The sequence below is a fragment of the Pseudonaja textilis genome, chromosome 11 (genome assembly GCF_049901715.1).
Source record: "Pseudonaja textilis isolate UNSWEBS1 chromosome 11, rPseTex1.2, whole genome shotgun sequence".
Classification (NCBI taxonomy): Eukaryota; Metazoa; Chordata; class Lepidosauria; order Squamata; family Elapidae; genus Pseudonaja; species Pseudonaja textilis.
Window position 1 is genome coordinate 18,874,245 of NC_142000.1, and position 26,802 is coordinate 18,901,046.

The 26,802-nt window shown below is 41.5% G+C and overlaps 2 long non-coding RNA genes across 3 annotated transcripts; both read right to left on the reverse strand.

The window, feature by feature from the left end:
- Nucleotides 1-218: 218 nt before the first annotated feature.
- LOC148124853 (uncharacterized) lies at nucleotides 219-3,805 on the reverse strand. Its single transcript, XR_015744985.1, has 2 exons — nucleotides 3,327-3,805; nucleotides 219-994 (listed from the first exon to the last, which is right to left on the reverse strand). It is a non-coding gene; the product is annotated as an uncharacterized LOC148124853 (long non-coding RNA).
- Nucleotides 3,806-8,759: 4,954 nt separating this feature from the next.
- On the reverse strand, nucleotides 8,760-26,280 carry LOC148124854 (uncharacterized). Of its 2 annotated transcripts, XR_015744984.1 has the most exons (6): nucleotides 25,970-26,280; nucleotides 24,806-25,001; nucleotides 22,548-22,602; nucleotides 15,913-16,303; nucleotides 13,120-14,180; nucleotides 8,760-13,045 (listed from the first exon to the last, which is right to left on the reverse strand). It is a non-coding gene; the product is annotated as an uncharacterized LOC148124854 (long non-coding RNA). The 2 variants fall into 2 exon arrangements; XR_015744983.1 differs by lacking the exons at nucleotides 8,760-13,045; nucleotides 13,120-14,180 and having other exon boundaries at nucleotides 15,827-16,303; nucleotides 25,970-26,276.
- Between the last annotated feature and the right edge of the window lie 522 nt (nucleotides 26,281-26,802).

Here is a 26,802-nt window from a genome sequence, read left to right on the forward strand (position 1 = left end):
CAAATTAGATGTTGTCTAATTAACCATCATATACAAGGCTTTAAAAAAAAAGGAAAAGAAAGAAAGAAATGAGGAGGGAGGGAGGGAGGAATGAGAAAATTGGGGTGAAGGGGGAGTTGTTACACGTTATTTAGCACAATCGTTCTTCCGACTTCCAAATCATCACTTAGCAAGGATTTCCCTCTTGGTTAACTTTATCCAAACTTAAGCAGCTCTAATTCCAAAATGTGAATCGCTTTAAGAAGATTTCTTATCAGGTTCAATAACAACAGAAGCTTGGCAAATTTTTCATGACATGATGAAGTGGGAGAACTTCTTGATCCACAAGGTGCTTTTTCAAGAGGCAACTAGACTTTCTTGTTTGTCTTTGAAGACTTTTAACTTTTCATCCAAGAAGCTTCTTCACTCCAGCTGTCTCTTGAAAAAGCACCTTTGGGACAACCATGACCTGGATGACTGAGAATCTCCATAGTTATTCTGGATCCAGAGCTCAATTGCTTGGAAATATAGTGATGGGCTGACCAAAGGGGTTCTTTTCAAGTCATAGACTGGTGGAGAAAATCCAAAGAAATGGAGCTCCTGAGACCCAATATGTTTTCTTGCTTTCAAATGGTTGGCAATTGCACCTTAGCAGAACTCCTTCCGAGTAATTAGTAGATGATTTCACAAGTTTAAGACAGGTGAGCCAACTCTCAGAATTCCAGAGCCAGCCAGACTGAAAGTTATTAAGATTGAGAAACAATAAATTAGTGGTTTCCTTTTCGGTTGGCCACAATTGCTGGGGTTGGGACATCACTGGACCAGAAGTAGGTACGAAGGAAGTGAAAGAATTTGCTGTTCCCAAAGTCTCACCCAGTTTGTTCTTCCCTCTTCTCATGGGACCAGTGTCCTCTTCATGAATGAGTTAGCAGAAGACCAGAAAGTCAGATTGCCCATTGTGATCTTCTGAAATTGAGATCCCCAGACAAGATCATTGTGATAGAATTCAGGATTCCTTAGAGGAGAGAGGGAGAGAAACCAGAGTTCAAGAATGAAAATAATTCTCCTAATGAAAATTGGGATAAGCAGAATACAGAATAAAAGAGGACAATGGTGCAACAGGAGGGGCCCATTCAAACAGTCGATGGCTGGAGAAACATCCATGAGGACCTGCTTATATTACACCTGGATCCTAGATCATGGTTATTATACATTTCAAAACAAAACGCAAAAAGAAATTAATATTTCATTGGCGATATTTGGTTCGATCCTCTGCCATGTCTCTTTCAACAGCTAGAAACATTCGTTACCAATGATTTTTAGGAAGCAGAATATACACTTTTTTTTGGTCACCACATTATAAAAAAGATGTTGAGACTCTAGAAAAAGTGCAGAGAAGAGCAACCAGGATGATTAGGGGACTGGAGACTAAAATATATGAGGAACGGTTACAGGAACTGGGCTTGGCTAGTCTAGGGAAGAGAAGGACCAGGGGAGACATGATAGCAGTCTTCCAATATTTGAGGGGCTGCCCCAGAGAGGAGGAAGGGGTCAAGCTATATTTTAAAGTGCCTATAGGCCAGACAAGGAATAATGGATGGAAACTGAACAAGGAGAGATTTAAGCTGGGGATAAGGAGAAACTTTCTGACAGTGAGAATAATCAACCATCAGAAGTTGTAGGAGCTTCATCACTTGAGATTTTCAAGAAGAGATTGGACTGCCATTTGTCAGAAATGGTGTAGGGCCTCTCCTGCTTGGGCGGGGGGGTTGGACTAGATGACCTACAAGGTCCCTTCCAACTCTGATTATCTGTTATCTGTTAGTACTTCGGTTGTGAACTTTTCACAACCCCGAAGCCTCTCACAACAGCTTGAATCTTGGCAATCTGATTCAAGGATCCCTGCTGGAGGCTCACTTGGGGATTTAATTGGACTCTGAGAAGCCAGGAAAGATACAGATTGCTGTAGAAACAACAATACAATGACTTTCTAGCAAAGTCATGAGGCCCATGGCTGATGCTCCTTACTCAACTTGTTCAAAGTAGCTCTCCAACAATTTTGGCCCAAGCTGAGCTCAAGCTGACACTTCTTCCACCAAAATTTGGTGGAGTTGGTCCAGGAATGTATAGACACAAACAGTAGCTGGAATGTTTGTTGTCTTTTCCCATTTTTTTTTTTTAAAAATACCATGCTTTCTTAAAAGATATACCGGTGTATCTCCTGCTCCTCTCATATTCCCATGTGTAAGTCCTCCCTGTCACCACATCGTTCTATATTTAAAAAGCAGGTATAATGTATTTGCTTTGCAACCTGTCATGTCTGATTTCCAGGATGAACTCACTGTACAAAAATGTTCTTGACAGATTACATCGGCTTTACTACACGATTCCCACGGAAGACACACCGCAATGGAATGGCTACAATAGCGTGGTAAGGCCACCCAGATCTGAATCATAAGTGAAGCTGTGTCAATTTGATTCATAAATAAGTATTATTTGAGCAGTTCAGAAATATCTAGAACTCTAATAGGCCCTAAATATATGTCCTCGATTTTTTTTTCTGTTGGTGATGATTTCCACAAAACGTCAACAATTCTACAGGTGTCACACAAGGACTTCAGAGAGTAATTAGGACTGCAGAAAAAACAATTGCTACCAACTTGCCTTCCATCGAGGACCTGTATACCAAAGAAGTCAAAAAGAGGGTTGTGAAAATATTTACAGACCCCTCGCATCAGTGGTGGGATTCAAACATTTTTAATACCGGTTCTGTGGGTGTGGCTTGGTGGGTGTGGCATGGGAAGGATACTGCAAAATCCCCACCCCACTAGCCTGCTTTCCAGCTCCGTTCTCCTGTGCAGGACAACAAAAGAAGACCCAGCCGATCAGCTGGGACTCAATGGGAGGCAGAAAAGAGATGGGGTTGGCGGGGCCAGTCAGAGGTGGGATTTGCCGGTTCTCTGAACTACTCAAAATTTCCACTACTGGTTCTCCAGAACTGGTCAGAACCTGCTGAATACCACCTCTGCCTCACATAAACTGTTTCAATTCCTACCCTCAAAACAATGCTATATAGCACTGCACATCAGAACAACTAGACACAAGGACAGTTTTTTTCCTAAACGCCATCATTCTGCTAAACAAATAATTCCCTCAATACTGTCCAACTATTTACTAAGTCTGCATTACTATTAGTATTTCTATTAATCCTCCCGTCCTTCCTTTCACCCATCTCCTCCCACTTGTGACTGTATGATTGCAACTTTGTCGCTTACGATTTATATTGACTGTTTCCTAGTATGATTTGATTGCTTACTGTATTCTATGATTATTATGAAGTGTTGTACCTGATGATTCTTGACGAATGTATCTTTTCTTTTATGTACACCGAGAGCATTTGCACCAAGACAAATTCCTTGTGTGTCCAATCACACTTGGCCCATAAAGAATTCTATTCTCTTCAATGAGTGAAAGCAACTTCCACCACAAATCTTTCCAGTGAGACATTAAGGGGTCACAAAGTCCTTAGGTTTCATTTCTGGCATCTCCGATTAAAAGGATCTGAGGCTCTTGCAGTATGTCAGATCTCTGTTTCAGGTTCTGCAGGTCACGGGAGATAATATATCAGGTTGCTGCTGAGACTTAGATGCGAAGTATCCCTCCTTTGATTTTAAGTTTGGGATAGAAAGCTTTGAAATGCTGAAATCTTTGTTGACAGACTGTGACTTTGCTTCTTTGTAATTTTTTTCCCAGTGGCCCGTCTCTTTTTGACATTCTGGATAACAGCTGTGTTTCCCCCCCATCTCCTTCAAGATAGATCTGGAATGAGGATAGATAGATAGATAGATAGATAGATAGATAGATAGATAGATAGATAGATAGATAGATAGATAGATAGATAGATAGATAGATAGATAGATAGATAGATAGATAGATAGATAGATAGACAGACAGAGAGACAGACAGACAGCCAGGCAGGCAGGGAGATATGATAGATAGATAGATAGATAGATAGATAGATAGATAGATAGATAGATAGATAGATAGATAGATAGAGATAGATGATAGATGATAGATAGATAGATAGATAGATAGATAGATAGATAGATAGATAGATAGATAGATAGATAGATAGATAGACAGATAGATAGATAGATAGGGTGGCAGACATGATATGATAGGAGAGAAAGAAACAGATGGAGTGAAAGAGAAATTGATTTTTAAGAAAAGAAAAACTTTTTTTTCTCCCTTCCATCCCATCATGTCTGATTCTCAGGTAGCGCCTGGACAGGTCCTTGCAGTTTGCTTGAGAAGATTTCGGAAGTGGTCTGCCCTGGGTTCCTTCCTAGGGCTGAAAGGAATTGACTGGCCCAAAGTCACCCAGCTGGCCAGGTAGGATATGAGGTCCTTGCGTAACGTTCATGAGTCTGTAGTTAGGAGACCAACCAAGATTGCTGGGATGGCCATTGGTGAACGATGTGGTCCCATGATCTCATGCTTTGCAATCCCAATGCTTAGTGACACCAATTCCGGTCTCAGTTGCTGTCCTAACCTGAGGACTTACCTGTATTTGCTCACACACATACACTATTCAAAAAGGTAAAAGAAGAAGTGTGATATTAACATGGAAACATTTTACCTGTACCACTAAACTCATTTTAAAAAACAGACAACCAAACAGAATTCCTGAGAGTGACAGGAAAAAAGCTCATTTATCCAAGAAACAGGTGTTGAAAATAAAGAACAAAGCATACCCCAAATCTGGATACTGGATACATCACACCACAACGATTACAGACAACAAGGTATCTTTCTAGCTACTCAAGGTGCATTTTCTGTCCAGAAGGATATTTTGGGATATTGGTTGTCGTTGTTCGAAACAAGAACAAAGCAGCCCCTGAATTAACTCACCTTTCAGCTTTCGCTTCCCCGGCCAGCTTTTCAGAAAGAAATATTTCAAAGATGAAAACATATTGAGAAGGTTGGGCTTAGGGTTTAAATCCACCCATAACTGAGTCTGCTGTAAACAATAAACGCAGCAACAGGCAGCTGTTTCAGGTCTCGACGTGATCAAATTATAAAAAAAAAACAACAACAATGAAAATTGAGAGGAGTCCCAGTTCTAATGTAAGGATTTAAGCTTAGCTCAACCATCAGAGTGGGCTTAAGCTCAGCTCAGCTCCTTTTATCCCATTCATTTCGTGAAGAAATGCCTTTGGCTTTCTAGACCTCTTTTGCCAACTGCAGCTCATTAAGGCCTCACAGCCCAACTTCTCATGTTGTTTTACCAAAAGCACTGATGCTTAAAATGTAATTAAACTTAAAAGAAACAAATCTCTGTGTTCTTATCCCTTCATCCACACCCCATTGGGGGGGGGGGGGTACACACACACACACACACACACACACACACACACGTATTTTTAAAAGCTGAGTTTTTAGTTGTTGGTTTTTTTTAAAAGAAAAGAAAGGCTGGATGGGGAAAACTCTACGTTTCAAGTCCTTATCACTAAACGTTTGCTCAACTGTTTGGCACGGCAAGCACGTTTAAATACTTGGGGTAACAGCCCTCCAGAGGGACTTCTGCTCACAGATATATATTTTTTTCCAAATAATAACCCAGCAAGTCTAGCTGTCCGACGAGTGTCTTATTGAAATATCCCAAGCTGTTTGGGCTGTCACAGCTGTCGGCTCCGGCGTTCGCACTTATGTCGCATTGCTTTCATTGCAAAAATAGAAATTTGTGTCCTTTGCGTTGTTACATTACTAATGCTAAATATTTAATTCCCCCAGGTGCTAATTATAATCAAGGACTGGCAACAACACGGATTCGACTTTTTAATAACAACGGCAAGAGCCATCGGAGTCTCTCTTCCTCTTTCTTCCTCTCTCTCTCTCTCTTTCAATTAATTAAATACACAGTTTACCAATAACCTCTTTGTCAGTTTGCCCTCCAAGACCCATGCTAATTTGTGCGAAATAAAAACGGTTTGAAAAATTAACAGATATGCTCGTCTGCTCCCTGTTATTCTATTAATTTAAAAAGGGCTGTCGAATCAAGAGACTGTCCTAAGAGTTACAGGCCCAGCGCGCAAGGCTGAATTTAAGGAGGTGAGGAAGGATGGAAAGGAGGATGAAAATGTTTACAAGAATCTAATTAGCCCAGACGAAACTCAAGAAAGGAAAGCACATCTGGTCTTGTGGTGACAGGCCAGAATGCTCTCAGACATAACATATGTGGTTGCCCACTACATATGTAGTCCTCGACTTACAATAGTTCACTTAGTGACTGTTCTAAGTGGCAAAGGAAGGAGAATTAAGGAAGGAGAGGGGGAGAGGGAGGGAGGGAGAGGAAGGAAGGAAGGAGAATTAAGGAGGGAGAGGAAGGAAGGGAAGAGAATTAAGGAGGGAGGGAGGGAGAGAGGAAGGGAGGAGGAGGAGAGGAAGGGAGGAAGGTGTTAGATAATAGATAGATAGACAGACACTGAAGGTAGATATTAGAGAAAGAGAGAAAGAGTCAATAGAATGAGAGAGAGATAATGATGATGACAGATAGATATATCCATCTATTATACAATACAACTCTATGTAAATATAGTCTACAAAGATAAGATTTGTAGACTGTTTGCTAGAATAATCTTACATTGTTCTTTCCAAATCCAGTTAAATACAGTCTTCCTTGGACGGCTGGATTATACTTCTGTGACAAAGTCTGTATTTTGCACGCAACGTATGCAAAGGAATTATACACTGGTGTTGCAAACTTCTTTACAAAGCCAGACATCGTGTCGCCACAGGTGTTTGGTTGTACAAGGAAAATAAACACTTATCTGCCATGGGAGCATACGAATATCCGAAAGCAGCATTTGAATGCACATCACTCGATACAAGTTTTTTTGGTTTTGGGGGGGGCGGGGCGGGGGGAGCTTAATAATGCAAAATGGCTGCTATAATCTTTGAAGATACCTATCGGATTGCTGTTAAAATAATTTCCCACTCTTAAACCGCATTATTCCTTTGTGGCCAATCAAGCAGATTGATCCTGTATCAATATACAGATATGGATACGGCTCCGATAGGATAGTGGAGAATGGAAGGAGCTGAAGAAGCTTCTTGGATGAGAAGCGAAACATCTTCCAAAGAAAAAACAGAAAGTCCAGTTGCCTCCTGGAAAAGCACTTTTGGCCTGGAGGACTGAGAATCTCTACAGACTTTTAGCTATACAGTTTGGGATTGTGGTGTGGGAGTAGGAATGGTTTTCCAAAGAAAAATAAATTTCAGGCTACAGGAACCAGGAGTGCTACACAGGTGATCCCAAGGACACAGATAAACCTCCAACTGGCTTCAATGACACTCTAAAACAGCGGTCTTCAAACGTGACAGCTTTAAGACTTGTGGACTTCAACTCCCAGAATTCCACTTCCAGTCATGTGAGCTCAAGAATTCTGGGATTGGAAGTCCACAAGTCTTAAAGTTGCCAAGTTTGAAGACCCTTGCTCTAAAAGGATGCAAATGACCATCTGTCAGCAAGGGATATAAATCCTTCCATTCCTGTCAGAGCTGAAGAAGCTCCTTGGATGAGAAGCGAAATGTCTTCAAATGAAAAAAAAAGAAAGAAACTCCAGTTGCCTCCTGAAAAAGCACCTTTGGGACTTTATGTCCTTTTTTTTTTTTAAGTTCACTAGATAGAAGCCACCCCTGAGAAGACGTTCCTTCTAGAATAGGACAACCATACGAATTTTAAGGTTGGTAATGATCTCTGAAAGCAACCTTAAGATCTCAGCTGATCCAAAGGGATGGATTTGGGAGCTAATTGGAAAATAACGTTTCTTTTTTATTAAAAAAAAGTCCATTTTTCCCAATTAGCCACATTGTATAAGAAAAGCCTATATAAATTGTTTTATAGGTGGCATCTTCCTCCACCAAAATTGCCCAAAATGTATCAAAATATATCACCCATCTGTTGAAAATGTACCCAAGAATATAGATCATATTGCCATGTATGGTGGAAATGTGGAAAAACTCAAGAGTTTTGGCATAGAATTCAGAGGTGGCTTGAGGAGATGACAGGGCAAAAAAGTGGAATATAAACCGGAATTTTTCTAAATCGGAATCATAACAGAAAAATAGAAAAAAAAGGTGATCTACTTAATAATACATGTGATTACTACAGCAAGGTTAGCTTTTGTTCAAAAGTGGAAAGATAAAGAAATTTCCGATGAAGTATTAAAAATAGATCTAGATTTGCGCTGAGATGGATAAATTAACTTTGGAAATAAAAGACAAAGACGAAACAGAATACTATAAAGTATGGGATAAATTCTATCAATGGTGGGAAAAAAGGAAGGATCTAGAACCAAAGATAGGAGGGTTTGCAAAACAGATGAGTAGAAATAGAAAATGTTGTATAAATGTATATAAAATATGTACCTTATGCCATATGTATGCATAACAAACAAGATTGTCAGGATGATCACACCACATCCAATGTTTTTAACAATTCATTCAATAAAAATTTTGTTTTTTTAAAAAAATGCTCCTGTGGAATAAACAGTGGAATCGTCATCATGTCCTACTATAGACTCCAGGAGCCATCTGGCTGTTTGCTGTTGACACCAATGACAATCTAGAAGATCCTTTGGTCAGCTCTGATGTCCCAACACAAGGAAGACTTGTGCTGACATCCCTTCTACTTCCTTAATAAACATGTTACATTTGGTTTGCCACAAGCAATTGCAAGTGGCAATTTATAGCCTTGGTTAAAAAGGTAAATTGTGGGCAATGGCAAAAACATTTTTTTTTTTTGTAAGTGCAGTGAAAAGAAGAACTTCGAAACAACCCAGGAGAGAAGGTTTGGGATCTAGAAATATTTACACACAGAATACAGCAATCATTGTAGAGCCAGGAAGTCTAGTCAAAAACCAACCTATTATTTGGAGTATTTATATCAGCATAAAAAATGGATTCTGTCTACTCCAAGTTTACATTTTGTTTTCTATCTTGAGTACTGAACAAACACCATGGCAATCCTAAACTCTAATGCCTGGTCATTATGTGCACGCAGAGGTATGATTTGAGTTGCTGACCTAATGTCATGCTCTCCTAAAGATATAGATATAGATATATAAAAAACACATTAGGTTCCCGTTATGCTGCCTTAATTAAAGATAACTACATGGTTCTCCCAAAGCCACACATAGTGGATTAAGAAACAGGAGGAACAAGCCTATTTCAGACCTTGTTTTCTGGAAGGACAGGGATTAAAAATAATCATTAAAAATGTGTGTGGCGACTGGAGAGTCTTTGACTTCAGCAGAAGACACATTTGATTCCAATTTGGCAATTCGGGACACAGAATTACTGACCGTTATTTCTATGGGGGGTTACAATTTTTTAAAAGCTATGCAGGAATCACAGGAGGAAAGGCATGAAGTCAACCAACTTGTGACTTTGCCAACACCTTGGATGGAAGCTACTTCACGGCATGTTGAACAACGATGAACATGCCCAGAAGTTCCTCCACAAACCTTCACAATTATTGCCTTCCAGCTTCCATTCCCAAAATATCTCAGTCAAAAGGCTCAATTTGGAAGGTGCCAGGTGGGAAAAGGCATTTTTTACTGGGATCAGAAGTTTACCTATTAAAGGGGGGAAAAGTCTTATTTGTAAAAAGGATACCACGCAACAGCAGTCCAATTATTCATCAGTTACTTCATTCAGGTTTATCTCTGGAGCTGGTACAGTGGTACCTTGGTACTCAACTGTTTTGAAACTCATCGAATTTTGTACTCAATGCATTTTGATGATAAAATTTTGTCCCAGTACTCATCATTTGTTTAGTAGTCAACACATAAGTATAATTTGTCAAGGTCAACTGCCTTGTGTCTCACTATTTTATTCCTTATGGGGAACATTTGTCTAGTACTCATCCTTTCTGGTACTCATTGCACTCCTGGAAACAATTAACTATGAGTGTTAAATTGGAAAGTGGGCCATGGAGGAGAAAGGGTAGAATGTAAGATGGGTTGCCGCTAAATCTATTGTATCGTTGGAGATGCTTCTTCACTCAATTTTCCATCCATTTGCATGCACAAAGTCAAACAATCTTGATGTCTTCCTCAGATTGAGATGTAAGTAGCCCATCAAGCCTCATAATATTCAAGGTCATTTAACCAAGATGAGTTTGTCTTTTCTTCTCCAAGTATCACCTTCAGTTATCATTTTTATGGTCAAAATTATAACTTTAGCTCAAGAGACAAGTCAAAAAGAGGAATCTTGAATTCTAGGTAGCTCAACTAATTATAACTGAGAATTTTCAATATTTTCAATAGTTCAATATTTTCAGTATTACCACAGAGGAGAAAGGGAAGTATGTCTTCCTGACCAAGCATAATCAGATGCTTTCAATACATCATTTCCTTGATAAACCATTTCTAGATAGGAGGTAAAGTTAATGGAAATCCTTATTTCAAGTTGGTCCATCCATAGACACCTTCCCATCACATGTCATTTCAGGTCCTTCAAGCCAGTGTGCACGTGGAAGCAAAAATTAGTATTCTTCAACTTAATCATGACTGCAGAAAAGCCAGAGGAATCACTGAAAGCAGAAAGATTCAGGTGTGTTTGATTATTTCACAAGTTACAGAACACAGCTGTGTCTGACCGCTAAGCCCACACCCTCTGGACTCCTAACCATTCATAAACACACTCACCTCTTCCTCCCATAACCTCATTTATAGCTTTAGAAATTCCTCCATATCCATGATAAAACATGAAAAAGATGTTGAGACTCTAGAAAGAGTGCAGAGAAGAGCAACGAAGAGGCTAAAATATACAAAGAATGGTTGTAAGAATGGGGTATGTCTCATTTAATGAAAAGAAGGACTAGTATGATATGATAGTATTGTTCCAATATTTGTAGGGCTGCCACAAAGAAGAGAGGGTCAACCTATTTTCCAAAGCCCCTGAAGGCAGGACAAGAAGCAATGGATGGAAAGTTATCTAGGAGAGAAGCAACCTAGAACTAAGGAGAAATTTCTTGACAACGAGAACAATTAATCAGTGGAACAGCTTGCCTTCAGAAGTTGTGGATGCTCCAACACTGGAAATGATATAGAGCCTCCTGCTTGAGCACGGGGTTGGACTAGAAGACCTTCAAGGCCCCTTCCAACTCTGTTATTCTGTTAATACTTTTACTGGAAATGCTAGCATTGATCCAGCAAAGGATGGTACTTAGATAGGAAGGACGTAGATCCTTGGAGTGAATGATCATCAATCACACCCCATTCCTGGATCTAGGGACCCTGGTGAGGAGAATCGACTCCTAAACCTCTGTATAATCCACTTAGGACAGGCACTGGGCTGCCTTCTCTCAGCTGCCTTCTGTTTCCTTTTACGCTAAGCCACACAACTGAAAGAAGTGGCTTTCAGGACACCCCCATAAAATACGGCAGGTCAGAATGGCAAAGGGATCAAATGAAAGCAACCTGAACCAAGTTGGAAATGAAATGTGCACACACAATAAATAAAGAGAAAGCGGGAAGTTTCCACTGTTTGTAAATTATGTACAAGTCTCCAGCTCCAGCTGTTCCCAGCATTCCAAGGACATCAGTGGAGCTAGAAAACTGGAGCTCGCCTTTAGAAGAGTGGAATAAAACGCATTCGTTTAGAAAGGAGAGGCCGAGATAGGGGCCTTATTTATTTATTTGCAAAAAGGCAAATGAATCACAGAACCTTTTCTTTCTTTCTTTCTTTCTTTCTTTCTTTCTTTCTTTCTTTCTTTCTTTCTTTCTTTCTTTCTTTCTTTCTTTCTTTCTTTCTTTCTTTCTTTCTCTTTCTTTCTTTCTTTCCTTTGTTCCTTCTTTCTTTCCTCTTTCTTTCCTTTCCTTTCCTTCTTTCCTTTCTTTTTTTCTTTCCATTGGAAAAGAGAGATATACCTACACACCTCCTCTAGCTTTTCTTTTTAAAAAATGCCAAGGATGCTGAAGCGAAAATGGATGAGACAAGTTTCAAGAAAAGAGTGAGTTTTCAAAGAAGAAGTGGATTTATATAGATAAGTTTTTATATATTTTTTTACAGGTCAGGGTGGAACCAGACTAACCAATGCACCCAAAATGGAACCACGTGAAGGAAAAAAAAACATTCTGCCATCTTTAGCAGAAATAAAACAGACGTGAGGGGATTGTGTTTTCGTTGGTCCTTCAGTTTAAAATGGGGGCGGGATCTCAATCTTCAGTCTGCATCGGTTTCACAGTAATTATTATCGCTCGCAAATTGGTTCTTTTTCTTGCTAATAATCTTCTGCTATATACCTTTATACATATATATGTGCAGGCACACAACGCCCATGAAAAATAAACCTTTAATCAAAGAGATATTGGACACACTTGAATTGCTGAAAACTTTTAAAAGTGTTTGAAATTGAGGAGACAGTTGAATACCAATCTTACATTATTAGTTTGCAAACAGCACTCCAGACTATTTTATTAGTTTGCAAACAGCACCCCAGACTATGATGCAGGGATTCTAAAAGACTTTATTTCCCAAATACTCCATGGGCACTTATTGAATTAAGCCATAAATGTCACAGGAACATGCATTACAGCTATAATGAAATGGTGGAAAGCTAAAATATGGGTTTTCCCGCTACATAATCTTTACCAGTCATCCTTAATTTTCCACAAAAAGCATTCGCTCAGTAATAAAAGGCTTTTGAGATCTTTCCTGCACACAAAATAAGAATATAGATTTTTATCTTCATTCTGTACCGCGGCTGTAAGGATATTTCCAAGAAATGTGTTTGGGGATCATTCATGCTAGAAAGAAACAATCTTCCCATGTTTTTGATTCCTTACCATCCTAGTTGCTAGAAGGTCTTGAGCTTTGTCCCAGTGCTGGCCACTCCTTGGTCCTGCTTGATCCACGTTTTTTTTTGGAAGCAGCCCTGATGGTCCCACCAGGTCAAACACCTCCCTTGCGTTCTTCTCCAGGTGAATGGAGGAGGGAAAAGTCCAGAATTGCAAAGTCAGCAATTCAATCCCTACAGAAGTGCCTTGGAGAGAGATTGCTAAGAATAAATTTGAGAGCATCTGATCTATCCTTTGATTCTTCGGTCATTTCCCCTTTCCCCAAAATTCTAACCTTCAAAGATTTCCAGTGTGAAGTCTTCGTTTTCCCCCTTCTCTTCAAAGGACTTAGCTTAGAAAAAGGTTCCTTTATTTGAGAAAGATGTTGTCCACGGAGGCTCCCAGCAAAATCCAATCTGTCTTGAAAATGCTTATAAGTTGCACGTTTTCGACTGATGGCCATAAAGATGAGAAGACTTCTTTGCTACAAGCTAAGAAAGGGGGGGGAGAAGAAAGGAAGGAAAGAAGGAAGGAAGGAGGGGGAGAAATATCTCCTTCTCTCTTTCCCTTGAAGGATCCCATTTTCCCATTATTCAGGCTTCATTATGCTGAATCAATATTCGTTTAGTCACTGCAGTTATTGACATATTTTAAAATAAAAGTATACCCTTCAGCTAGTGCAGTCATTACAGGTAATTTGTCTTGTCAGGGAGTCGGGAATATTATCTTGGCGTCTTTCAGAAGCCGACAGCCCATGGAAAGACATCCCCATGGTTACAACTGTAAATAATTTTAAGGCAAAAATATTGAAAAATCAATGGTTGTTTCCTGCAATCTGTCACAAACGAATCAATCATTGTTACCATCACCCCATCGCCAGCCGAGTGGAGATTCGGAGGAGATGAGAGAACAGGTGTAATTTTTGCCCAGAATCTCACATTTCGGAGAAGAAAGGAGGGTGAGGGGGAGGAAAATCACAGCAACATAATGGTGGTCATCATTTAAACACTTAGTAGGCCCGGCTACTGTCTCCATCACTCACAGCTCCAAACTGGGCAAGAGAGCTTTAGCTGCACAAAGTGGTCCCTGAAAATGCTTGCGGAATTAAGTCACTGTTGTCCGATTGGGCTTACGGTCTGTCAGCTGCAGCTCCCGGCTCCTAGCCAATCAATAATGATTTGATTCCCTATAAATTTGCCTCTGAAGATGGATTGTCTGCTGTAATGTAATCAAGCTTGCAGGTTGGATGCAGACACAGGCTGGCCTGCTAGCGTTCACCTTGGGGCAACCTGGCGTTTTTACCTTCGCTTCGTAACCTGCTTCCAATCTGTCGGCTCTTGAGCCCCAAAGCAGACTCTGAAGAGAGACAGACAGACCCAGAGAGAAAGAAAGGGAAAAAGAGGGGAAGAGAAAATCTTAACTCCGTCTGCTCTGGCGGTGTCACATTTCACCAACAAGGCCCTTGAAAATTAGTAGAGTTTAAAGTTGAGGGCTATGAAGAAGATAGGCAGGTCCATCAGAAGGAATATGGTGAAGATCCCATCAGCTAAGGAGCTAACACTGATGGGACCCCGCCAATGGGCCTTTTCTGCTGTTCCTCCCCCCACCGGTGGAATATTATCCCACCCCACCCCTGAGATGAAGACTGGCCCCATCCTTGAGGTCCTATCATAAGTCCCTCAACAGAATAGAATAGAATAGAATAGAATAGAATAGAATAGAATAGAATAGAATAGAATAGAATAGAATAGAATAGAATAGAATAGAATAGAATAGAATAGAATTCTTTATTGGCCAAGTGTGACTGGACACACAAGGAATTTGTCTTGGTGCAAATGCTCTCAGTGGACATGAAAGAAAAGACACATTCGTCAAGAGTCGAGAATCATCAGGTGCAACACTTAATGATGGTCATAGGGTACAATAAGCAGTCAAATCATACTAGGAAACAGTCAATATATAAATTGTAAGGATACAAGCGACAAAGTTACAGTCCTACAATCACAAGTGGGAGGTTATGGGTGATAAGGATTGATGAGAAGATTAACAGTAACAGTCTTCGGGGTGTCAAGGAAATGTTGGTTTAAGGGGGTGATTTCATTGCTCATAGCTCCTAATTGCTTTCTCCTTGCTTTTGAAAAATAATATGAACGGTTAAATTGTGGGGTGCCTGTTTTTAATCTTGTCATTTTATGGTTATTTTTATTGCACGCCATCGAGAGTCATGTTTTGTGAGAAAGGCGGCCATAGAAATAAGATGGATGGATGGATGGATGGATGGATGGATGGATGGATGGATGGTGGGTGGGTGGATGGATGGATAATGGTGGGTGAGAGGGTGGATAGATGGATGGATGGATGATGGATAAATGGGTGGATGGATGGAGGGTGGGTGAGTGGATGGAGGGATGGATGGATGATGGATGGATGGATGATGGTGGGTGAGTGAATGGATGGATAGAGGGAGGGTGGGTGGATGGATGATGGATGGATGGATGGATGGGTGAATAGATGGATGGTAGATGGATGGATGATAGAAGATAGGTAGGTAGGTAGGTAGGTGAGTGGATTGGTAAATAAATAGAGACAGACAGACAGACAGACAGACAGACAGACAGACAGACAGAGATACAGGAAATTACTGCATTGCAAACAAAATGAAAAGGGCTTTGTTTTTCTATGGATTTTTTTTTTCACTCTTTACCAAAGAGGAAACTTATAGAGGCAAAAGGCTAATTCTTTTAAAAAGAATTCCCAAAGCAAAACACGTGGTTGCATAGTGATTTAGGCATTTTTCTTCAAGCCTGTCCTTCCGGAGGAATCCTGAAGCTCAAAATGTCCGTAAGCCACCCAGAGTTTCCCTCAGACGAGATGGGCGGCATACAAGTCTAATCCACAAACAAACAAACAAAATGGCACATTTGAAACTCTCGTTCTTGGTAAGGCTTGCCAGCACATATTAAAAGGGGTTGGGCTTCAGTCATGACACCACACTCAGCCCCTTTCTCAATATCTACATCCTTTCATTTCACAAAGAGAATCTCAGTGTTGCCAGGTTGTGTATTTGGGGACTATTAGAATTGTTTACCTCCGGATGAATGTGATGTATGTTATTTCTTTATCATTCTTATTCTGTTTTGAGGGGATCCGTTCTTTCTTTTTGTTGCACTTTTGAAGCGGTTGTTTTAAATAGTGGTTCTCTTCTCTAACTTCTGTTTTTAATTATTGTGTTCACTGTTAGGAGTGTTTTGAAAACAGAAAAGCAGAAAAAGAGTTCTTTAAAATAAAAAAAATAGAATCAATAAATAAACAAAACCTGCTTGGCCTCCACTAGGAAGCTGAATGCTAAGCAACTCTAAAAAAAACATTAGGTGACTGTCTTGTCTTCAACAAACCGTATTTTTCATCTGTTTCCATCCATTTGACAGGTTCTCTGATGCTATTTCCATAGAGGATTCAGCTCAGCTTTGCTAGACTCTCTGGAAGAGAAGAGAAGAGAAAAGAAGGGAAGGGAAGGAAGGGGAGGGGAGGGGGAAGGGAGGAGAGGGGAAGGGAAGGGAGAAGAGAGGAGAGGAGAAAAGGGGAGGGAAGGGAGGGGAGAGGAGAGATGAGAGAAGGGAAAGAAGGGAAGGGGGGAAGGGAAGGGAGGGGGAAAGGAGGAGAGGAGAGGGGAAGGGAGAGAAGAGAAGAGAAGAGAAGAGAAGAGAAGAGAAGAGAAGAGAAGAGAAGAGATTAAAGGCTAATGAATGAACCCACAACAAACCTACTGTAAAAATTATGGACATTTAAAGATACAGTCCTTGCGTGGTGGTGCCTCAAGCCTTGTCCTCCAGTTGGTTTCTGAAAATTCAGCTGTTCAGAACCAGCCCTCGAAAAACTATCTGCATTAAAATAATATTGCCAACCAGCCACAAGAGAAATAAAAGAAAAGACAAAACGACACACCGTCCCACTTTACAAGGGAAAAATGCGGCTACTGAGAAGGGGAAAAAGAAGAAAATGCTCTCAAATGCTCCATCAAGACGATCTAAAGAACTTTCTGAAGAACCCTTCACTTGATCATTTCCAGATGGAGAAGCTCGGTTAACCAGAAAAACGTTCCAAGTTTAAGGAGGAGAATTAACCTAAGAAAAGAGAAATGCCATTTAGTCCATAGGAATTAGGCAATTATATTAAACATGTAATGATGACAATATTTTATAAGTATTTTATTATTATCATCATTATAAATTTATTCTAACCCCCTAACTTCTATGGACTGAATGGCGTTTATGAGAGGTTCTTAGGTCTTCGGTGGAGAAGTCAAGTGATACTGAGATAATTCCTCCGTGTGTTAAGACAGAAGACTTATACATACATCTTTAACCCCTGTGTAATTGAAGCAACTCAACTGGATAAGTATATTTTCTTCCACCTAAAACAATAGAAATACACAAACACACATCCCAATTATCTTTAAAAGATTTGTGAGAAATTAAAAAGATCAATGCTGCCCCAAACTTCAACCTTACCCCCAAAAGTTCAGCTCTAACTAAACTTTGTCCCACAACCTCTTTCTTGATACAAATAGCCCTGTGGATGGCATTTGTATTGTTTGCCTGTTCATTTCCAGACTCGTTTTCAAAATAGCTCTTGCTATCCGCCTTTGTTAAAACCACAAGCGCTGAAAAATTATATTTTCTCACTCATAAATTTACTACCGAGGCCAAGGGTGGGCAGATGGGGGTTTGCATGGGTTCGTGACAGCCCCAGCTAAGATTCTGTGCAGTTCGGACAAACCCCAAATCTTACTCCTGGCTGGTCAAGCCCACCCCTCTCCTCCCCTCCCAGGAATCCCAACATAGCCCATTTTGGATGCAGGTAAGTGCAAGGTACATGCAGAGGCTCAAGGGATGGTGAAAACCAGGCCTCCCGGAAGTTTGGGAAAGCCGGAAATGGGCCCATTCAGGGGTGGGATTCTACCAATTCACACCTATTCGCTAGAACTGGTTGTTAACATTCTAAGCAGTTCGGAGAACCGGTTGTTAGAAGAAATTACTGGCCTAATCCTGTAAGGAAGGCAGGAAGGAAATGTTCTGGAGTTGCTTACAGAAACTGCCTCTCTGTTAACCCTTATTACATTTTTGGCAGGACTCTGCTTGTGAGTTGCATGGCTTACAGGGGAGGAAAGGGCCCTGATTCCCTTCATTAGCTGCAGCTGGGAAAACAGTGTTTAAAAAGGCAAGCTATGCACAGCAAAGTTGCTAGAAGTAAACTGTGAGTTATCTTTGTCAAGGCTTATCTGGGTTCCTGGCATCTTCCCAGCTGTGTGTGTTTTGTTGGCCTTTCAGTTCTGCAATTCCTTATGCTGCCCTGTTCGGTTAACTGCTGCAGTGTGGTTTCTGTGGATTTTCATTTACAGTTTATATGTACTTTGTTTTCAGACTGAATTTCCTCCACTTCAAGACTGTTCTTGGGAGAGTTTTTTCTCTAGCTGAAGGTAACCTGGACATTGGGGGCAAAGTTGGAGGTATGAAAAAGACTTTTTTTACTTATGTGACTGTGTTGCCTTTGTGCCACACTCCAGGTCATCACACTGAGCTTGCAAGGCTGACCTTCAAGGCAAATACGGTTGCATGGAGAACCAACGTCCACAAGAACTCAAAATAAAGTCTTCACCTTGGCCACACCTAGACTGTGGGATTTCATACCCGGAGAGAACCCTCTGGCACCCTAACAATTTATTTGCAAGTGTCTAAAGTCATAACTCTTGCCTGGCTCATTTCTCCATGATTTGGAATACCCCTGTTGCTCTCATGATGATTTATCGGTGGTTTAGATGTTATTATCCTGAGTTTTTGTACCAAATTTCAACCCCCCCTCTTTGGGTTTGTTTGTTTAAATTGACTGCAGCTGGGTGGCCTAATTTTCTCAGATCATTTTGGAGATAGGGGATCTCGTGGGTTGGAAGATTCCTGGGAGAAGAAAGGCTTTCGACAGCCCAACGTCAGCAATGACATTCCTAAGGAAACGTTGCCCATGCCAATGCTGCCTGGCCAAAAAAACAGCTAACCAAAAGCAAAGCAAAGCAACACCAACACCCAGATACTTTAAATTATTATCTGTACTCGTTTCAAAGTATTTTAAACAGCCTGTTGGCTCTAGCGTCTGATAGAGCGATTCATGCCACTTTTAACGGCTCGCCTCTCTTGCCAAGTCAAAATGAGTAATGGATTCCTCTGTGGAGTGTGCCAAAACATGTCCTCTGCTTCTGCTGAAATTTTTCTTTCCCCGTAAAAGAGGATTCTGTATTGTCACCTTTATTCTTGAGGGGGACCTTAGAGATTGTGTAGAATCCCTTTGGGTTGTGTTTCTAAGTTTATTCCTTTTTTTCCCCTGTGAAAGAGGTTTCTGTATTGTCTTGGGGTGCCTAAGAAAATCCCTTTGGGGTTGTGTTTTTAAGTTTCTTATTTTGCTGGGAAACAGCAGAATATGTATGTCTATATCTATCTATCTCATCCATCTATCCATCTATATCTATCTATCTATCTATCTATCTATCTATCTATCTATCTATCTATCTATCTATCTATCTATCATCTCTATCATCTATCTATATCATCCACCTATATCATTTCTTTGCTTGAAAATCAATTTATCTCCCTCTTCCTCTCTCTCTCATCTATATCTATCTGTCTGTCTGTTTATCATCTGTCTATATCTTCCATGCATCTACATACCCACCTATCTATCATCTGTCTATACTCAATATCATCTATCTATATCATTTCTTTGCTTGAAAATCAATTTCTCTCTCTTCCTCTTTCTCTCTCATCTATCTTATCTATCTAGAAGACCTCCAGGGTCCTTTCCAACTCTGTTATTTTAAATATCTATCTATCTATCTATCTATCTATCTATCTATCTATCTATCTATCTATCTATCTATCTATCTATCTATCTTTTTGAGGGATTTGTTCCTCCATCTGTCTGCAGCCTCCTTGTTTATCTACTACTCAATCTGGAAAGATCCCTTAGAGATTCCAGGTATTTTCTCAATGGGAAAGTCAAAAACCAATATGGCTGTCAAAGATATTTTTCTGCAATGAATGATGGGATGTTCAGACCTAGGTCACCTCATGGATAAAACAACGGCTGAGCGCCATTTTCTATCCTGAGAACAGCATCCAAATATCCATAGGGAGCACCAGAGAAGGGCCACCAAAGAAATTTAGGGCACAGCAAATATCCGGGCTAGCACCCTGCAGACAATTAATATTCATAAAACGGTCACGTCTGGGCATCTCCCCGAGACCTAATTTTTTCTGTTTGCAGGGGAAGACTTGTGTCAAGGAAGCCAGCTTCCTAAAGGAGGTGCCATTTAGGGTGAGACAGTCTAGACAGGGCTTGCCTCCTGAGGGAGAATGAAATTTGGTCCTTCCAGTACAAACACAGACCTCGACGCAACCTCAGCATCTCTGGATCGCAATTCAATAATCGGGACGTCCCGCACAAAATTCCTGTCTGTCAAATTAAAGACAAGTTATGGTGGAAACCAAGAGATGGGAGTTGGGAAGGCAATGGCTAGAGGGCTGGGTTTCGTCTAGAAGACATGGGTTCAGCTTTCCTGGAAGTTATTAACACTGTGGGTGGCCACAGGGCAGAGGGGGAAATTTGCACCCTTCTTTGTTATAGTAGACAAGAAGATGATGTTGGAAGTGTATCAATCTCCTGAGGAATTCCTCTCTAATTTTCTCATAGTTGGGAGAGAAGAAGGAAGGCTGGGCAGGAAGGCTGAGTATGGGAAGCCACAAAATGACTTTTTTTTTTTTTTTACAAAACATTAATCTCTATTAATCTCTAGAGATTCTCAGTCATCTAGGTCAGGGGTCTCCAACCTTGGCAACTTTAAGACTTGTGGACTTCAACTCCCAGAGTTCCTCAGCCAACATTGTTGGCTTAAAGTTGCCACGGTTGGAGACCCCTGATCTAGGTCATGGTTGACCCAAAGGTGCTTTTTCAGGAGGCAACTGGACTTCCTTGTTTTTTTTTCTTTTTGAAGATGTTTCACTTCTCATCCAAGAAGCTTCTTCAGATCTGACTGGATGGTAGGGAATGGAAGGATTTATATTCCTTGCAGACAGCTTGCATCCTTCCAAAGGATCGTTGAACACCCTTTGAATGGAGTGGGAGTAGGAATGGACTCCCAGAGGGAAAAATTGCAGACTACAGGAACCAGGAGGACCCAGGTAAACCCCCAAGTGCTTCAATGACCCTCTAAAAGGATGCAAATAACCAGCTGTCTGAAAGGAATGTAAATCCTTCCATTCTCCAACATCCAAAGCAAAAACCGAAGGTTTTCTAAGAGATTTACAAGACACGCCCCCCCCCCAAAGAACCCTTCCAACTCTCTTATTCTTTTATTCTATTATTCTGGGTCAACCTATTTTCCCAAGCACTAGGAAGGCAAGACAAGAAAGGACGGATGAAAAGTAATCAAGGAGAGACGCAACTTGGAACTAAGGAGAAATTTTCTGACAGTGAGAACAATTAATCAGTGGAACAAATCGTCTCCAGAAATTGTGCTGGGTGCTCCAACACTGGAGGTTTTTAAGAAGAGAGTGGACAACCGTTTGTCTGAAGTGGTGTAGGGTTTCCTGTCTAAGCAGGGGGTTGGACTAGAAGACCTCCAAGGTCCCTTCAAACTCTGTTATTTTAAATACTTCTTTTTTTTAAAAAAAAACCCAGTTAGAAAAGATGCACCAATTCATAACCGCGAACAATTCTCCCCTCATCTATTCAGGGGAAAGAAAAATTCCCAAGCATGATATTTATGGCTTTTCATGGTTCTCAAAGAGATCTGTGGCAGCAACAACCTACAGCATCCAGGAGGGGAAAACTTCCCAATCAAACTTCCCCTTTTCCCTTAATCAACTGGAGTCCAACGAGCCCATGAAAAGGAGATTAGATCTGGGTCTTGTCTCTCTGTGAGCCGTGGGTTAAACATATATATTGCTTTCCCAAGTACGTCTCACTCCAGCCTGGTCACGCACACAATCTATCAATGTGCAGATAAAGCATTAAAAAAAGAGAGAGAGAGAGAGATCTTGAAGAAACACATTTTGCAGTTTGATGCAAAACAGAGGTGACAACCACAGCGAAGGAGGCTTTGACTTCAAAAAATTATCTACCAGGGCTTTCAAAAGCTGGAATTCTGGGAGGCGAGGAGCTCTGTGGCCAAGCAAAGGGGCCAAGATGTTTAGACAGGTAGCCCTCGACTTACGACTACCCCGATTCAGCCCCAGATTTCTGTTGCTAAACGAGACGTTGGTTCAGTGAGGTTTTGCCTCTGTTTTATGACCTTTCTTGCCACGGGTTCCCCCCCCCCCGACACACACACTGTTGACTTGGCTGGTTGAAGGTTGCAAAAGGAGATCATGTGACCCCAGGATACGGCAACGGTCATAAATGGGGGGGGGGGTCTGAATTTTGATCACATGATCGTGGGGATGCTGGAAAAAAAGTCGTACCTGTGAAAAACGGGTCACAAGTCACATTCTTCCGTGACGATGTCACTTCGTTAAGCAAACTGTTGTAAGTGGAGAACCAGGTGTATATATATGCACACTCCTGTGCCTGCCTTACTACATTCAAGAGCCTGAGTCAGGGAGCTTGCAAACGTAACCATTTATTCCTTGAAACAAGGAGCACCCAAACAAAATAACGAGATAACCATTCTCTTACCTTTTCCCAAGCCATCAAGTCAATGGAAACCGTTCTGATACATTTCTACATTATGCTGTAGGAAGAAAGACTCAAGAAATAAATTAAGTTATTCATTGGAATTTCTTTCTCCCTCCGTGTGTGTGTGTGTGTGTCTCTCTCTCTCACACGCATAAGGCATTAAATACGTTAAAAATATTGCAAAAAGGACCATGCAAGCTGTAGTATAGAGATACGCATAACAGTTGATTTCCTTTTTCCCTTATGTCATTAGTATAGTGCTAGCTACATATTATTTCTATTTACGTTTATCTATATTTATACACAATTATATACATATTTAAACCATCTTTTATATTCATGCATTCGTATCATTTTGTATTTGTCCATTATATTCCATTCTCTTTGGTTTACAAAACTTTAACTTTCATTCCTATAAAGCATCAACCCTTTCTTTTTTTCCACCTTGACTCTAGCTATTGATACATTTTACACCAGACTTCTGTCTCACCCTTATCTTTGATTTCTAAAGTTAGTCTGTCCATCTCTGCACAGACTAATATTTTCCTTAATGTTTCATTTTCTGCAGGGGTATCTTCATTCTTCCAGTTTGGGGCATATACCAATCTCTCAGCTGTTACTATATGTATCATTAAAATATATTGTTCCTTTACTGTATTTCTCATTCATAATTCCCAGTAAGAACATTTCTGGTTTGATGGCCAAGAAAGTTGCACTGTGTTCAGTTTTGTTTTGAATGTTTATTCAGTAAAATTTATTTAAAATTTTTTAAAAAATGCAAAAAGGATTTCTCATTTATTGACTCAGATACGGTGCTGTGAATTATGACAGAAGCTTTTTTGGAGATGGGGAGTGAAAACGAAGCGGGAGACTTATTTGCTGAAATGACCAATAATTGTACTGCTTGTCTTTTAAAAACTGATCGAAGGGCACACCTGTGTGGATTGAGTGTGTAAGAATGCTGATAAATCTGGTGCATTTCTGGAAAGATGCCATTTTGTGCACCTTTCCAGAATTGAAATCTTACACAATATTGTTTTACAGGATGTAAACTTTAGCTTTCTTTTAAACAACTGACTTTTTTTGAAATTAAGGAACACATTCTCACACACGCATGGGAAAATAATAATAATCTCTGGAGAAAAAAAAAAACCCTGCTTAAGATTCTAGAAGTTTGATTTAATCTAACTGGGTTTTCATTAGACACTTAATTTGGGGATTATAGACTTGCAAATGTCGTGAGGATACTGCAAGTATATACTATATGTGTGTAGTAGCTATGCCAATTATATACTAATCCATATTTTCTCTCGTTATGCCTATGTGTTAATCTGCAATGTCTTATGAAGATTCTCAGTCATCCAGGTTATGGTTTGTCCCAAAGATGCTTTTTCAAAAGGCAACTGGACTTTCTTGGTTTTTACTTGAAGATGTTTTGCTTCTCATCCAAGAAGCTTCTTCAGCTCTGTGTGAGCTTTCCTTGCAGTTTAGAAACCGGGACTTGAAGATTAAAATGATGCCTAAACCTAGCTAACTGAAACTCCTCTTAAAAAAGCCAATAAACACAACCCACAATTAAACCGAGAACTAACTATCACTATAACTTCACACCATGTGCTGACCCAGCAAATAGCATGCACTCAAAGCAAGTCCTGTCAATGAAAAATAAATATGTGCTTTTTCCAAAAAGTAACTGGACTTTCTTGGGTTTGTTTTTTCCCCTTCAAAGCTTTTTGCTTCTCCTTCAAGAAGCTTCTTGGATGAGAAGAAGCAGCTTCTTAGAGGAGATGCAAAGTGTTTTCAAGGGAGGGAAAAACAACTAGAAAGTCCAGTTGCCTTTTGGAAAAAAAAAAAAAAAAAAGCACCTTTGGGACAACTGTGGCCTGGATGATTGAGAACGTCCACAGACAATGCAAAGAACTGTGCTGGCATATGGACCCATTTGGCTGATTGGGCTTTCTACAACTTTGGCACTCTGCCCAAACAGATTTCCCACTTACCCCAGCCTGCATTTACAAACAACACACACACACACACACACACACACACACACACACGGAAAGACACAGACATTTGGAAACTCTCCTTGCAGAATAATCTACAGCCATCTCCTCTGGCATTGCCTGTAACCACCCACCGCACAAAACCCACCCACGTGTGTCTAGACACCAAGTAAGCACGGTTTCAGCCTCAGAGCGGGGCCGTGGAAACGCGCGCCCATTCATTGTTCTCCCGGCTCAGCAACTCCAGCCACTTACCTGCCTTCCTGCACTCTGCGCGGCTCCCCCTCCCCCGGCAAGCTGCCAAGGGAGATAGAGAGAGCTGGGTTGAGAAACCGACTTGACCCTTTCTTGCCTCTTCCCCGTCCAAGCAGCCGAGGATCGCCCGAAGGACGCGCCGCATCTGCGGAGCGCTCCAGCCGCAGCCGCGACCAGACGCTGCGAGCAGCCCAGACTGCGGATTGCAAAGGAAACGGGCTCTCTTTAGACAGCGAAACAAAACGGAGAGAAAGAGAGAGAGAGAGAGAGAGAGAGAGAGAGAGAGAGAGAGAGAGAGAGAGAGAGAGAGAGAGAGAGAGAGAGAGAGAGAGAGAGAGAAAGAAAGAAAGAAAGAAAGAAAGAAAGAAAGAAAGAAAGAAAGAAAGAAAGAAAGAAAGAAAGAAAGAAAGAAAGAAAGAAAAGAGAAAGGGAGACGGAGGGAGGGAAGGAAGGAAGGAAGGAGGAAAGGAAGGAAGGAGAAGGAGGAAGGAAGGAAGGAAGGAAGGAGAGGGAGAGGGATGAGGAAGGAGGGAGAGGAAGGAGGAGGAAGGAAGGAGAGGGATGGGGAGAAAGAAGGAAGGAAGGAAAGAATGGAGGAAGGAAAGGAAGGAAGGAAAGAAGGAAAGGAAGGAGAAGGAGGAAGGCAGGAAGGAGAGGGAGGGAGGGAGGGGAGGAAGAAAGTAAGGTGAGGGATGGTGGGAGAAAGAAGGAAGGAAGGAAAGAATGGAAGGAAAGGAAGAAAGGAAAGAGAAGAGGGAGGGAGGGAGGAGAGGGAGAGAGGGAGGAAGGAAGGAGAGGGGGGAAAGAAGAAAGGGAGGGAGGGAGGGAGGGAAGGACGAGGGAGGGAGGAAAAAAGACCAAAAAAAAAGCAAAAAGAAAAAGTCACAGCCAAATAGCCTGCGCTGCCATCCGCAACTTGCCCTTTGCAAAGTCCCGATCCAGATGCAAAGAAACTCCTTTGCCGCGCGGGCCAATTGGGGAAGGGGAGACTGGGGGGGGGAAGGCAAGGCAAAGGATGCGCTGCAAAGGCAAGGCAAGGAGATGGAAGGGGGTTGGAGGAGCCCAACGTTGCAAAAGCCCTCGAGCCCAACGTTGCAAAAAAGGGGGGACGATGCACGGCTCTGCTCCTCCCCTAGAGGTGGCCTGCCCTGCCAACTGGCTCACCTGAGCGCTCCGGGAAGCGCCAGCCCAGGAACACAGCAAAGGAAAGGAAAAGAGGAGAGAGGGAAGGAGGGAAAGGAGGGAGGGAGGGAGAAGCCACCCTTGTCGCAAACTCTCTCGGGGGCCACAGTGCCTCCGCCCTGCCTGGGCCACCCCCGAGTGGCAGCTGACCAACCAATCGGGAGGGAGCCTTCGGCCACCCGGCCCGAGGCGGTAGCCAATGAGCAGGTTGAGAAGGGAGCGAGGGAGACCCGCACAGCAGAGAGGCGGGTGGGTAACGTAGTCCCGAAACCTGGCGGCTGCTCTTCGTACAAACCGCCGTTTGGAGTTTCTTCTTCCAGTTTAATTTAAATAAAATAAAATAAAATAAAAATTAATCTCAGTCTTTCTCCTGACCTTTGACGTGAAAAGGGCAGGTGCCAATAAACCAGATTTCGGACGCACCGATTTGGAAGAGAGTTATTTCGTGGTAAGACCCTGATGATTATATATCCCTCTTTCATGGCTGGCATTTGCACTTTCTTCCCCAAATGACAATGCAAGCAACCTTGGAAGGTAGCTTGGGTTAGTTTCAGACCAAGCTTTGAGCTTCCCTGGTGGATTCTTGGTTTCACTCTAATTTCGGCTCTGATTCAAGACCAGGGTGAGTGAGGAAGGGCAGGTGGAGGGTTTAGTTATCCTAAATGAGAAGAGAGAAAGGAAGGCTTGGGTACAAGAAGAGTTTCTTGGGGGGGTTGATAGTTGGACGTGGGGTCTAGAACTGGCTTAGGCATTGTGGCCTTGTCTCAGTGGTTGAGTTTAGGGGCCCCCATTCTTGTGGGATAGAGGCCAAATCT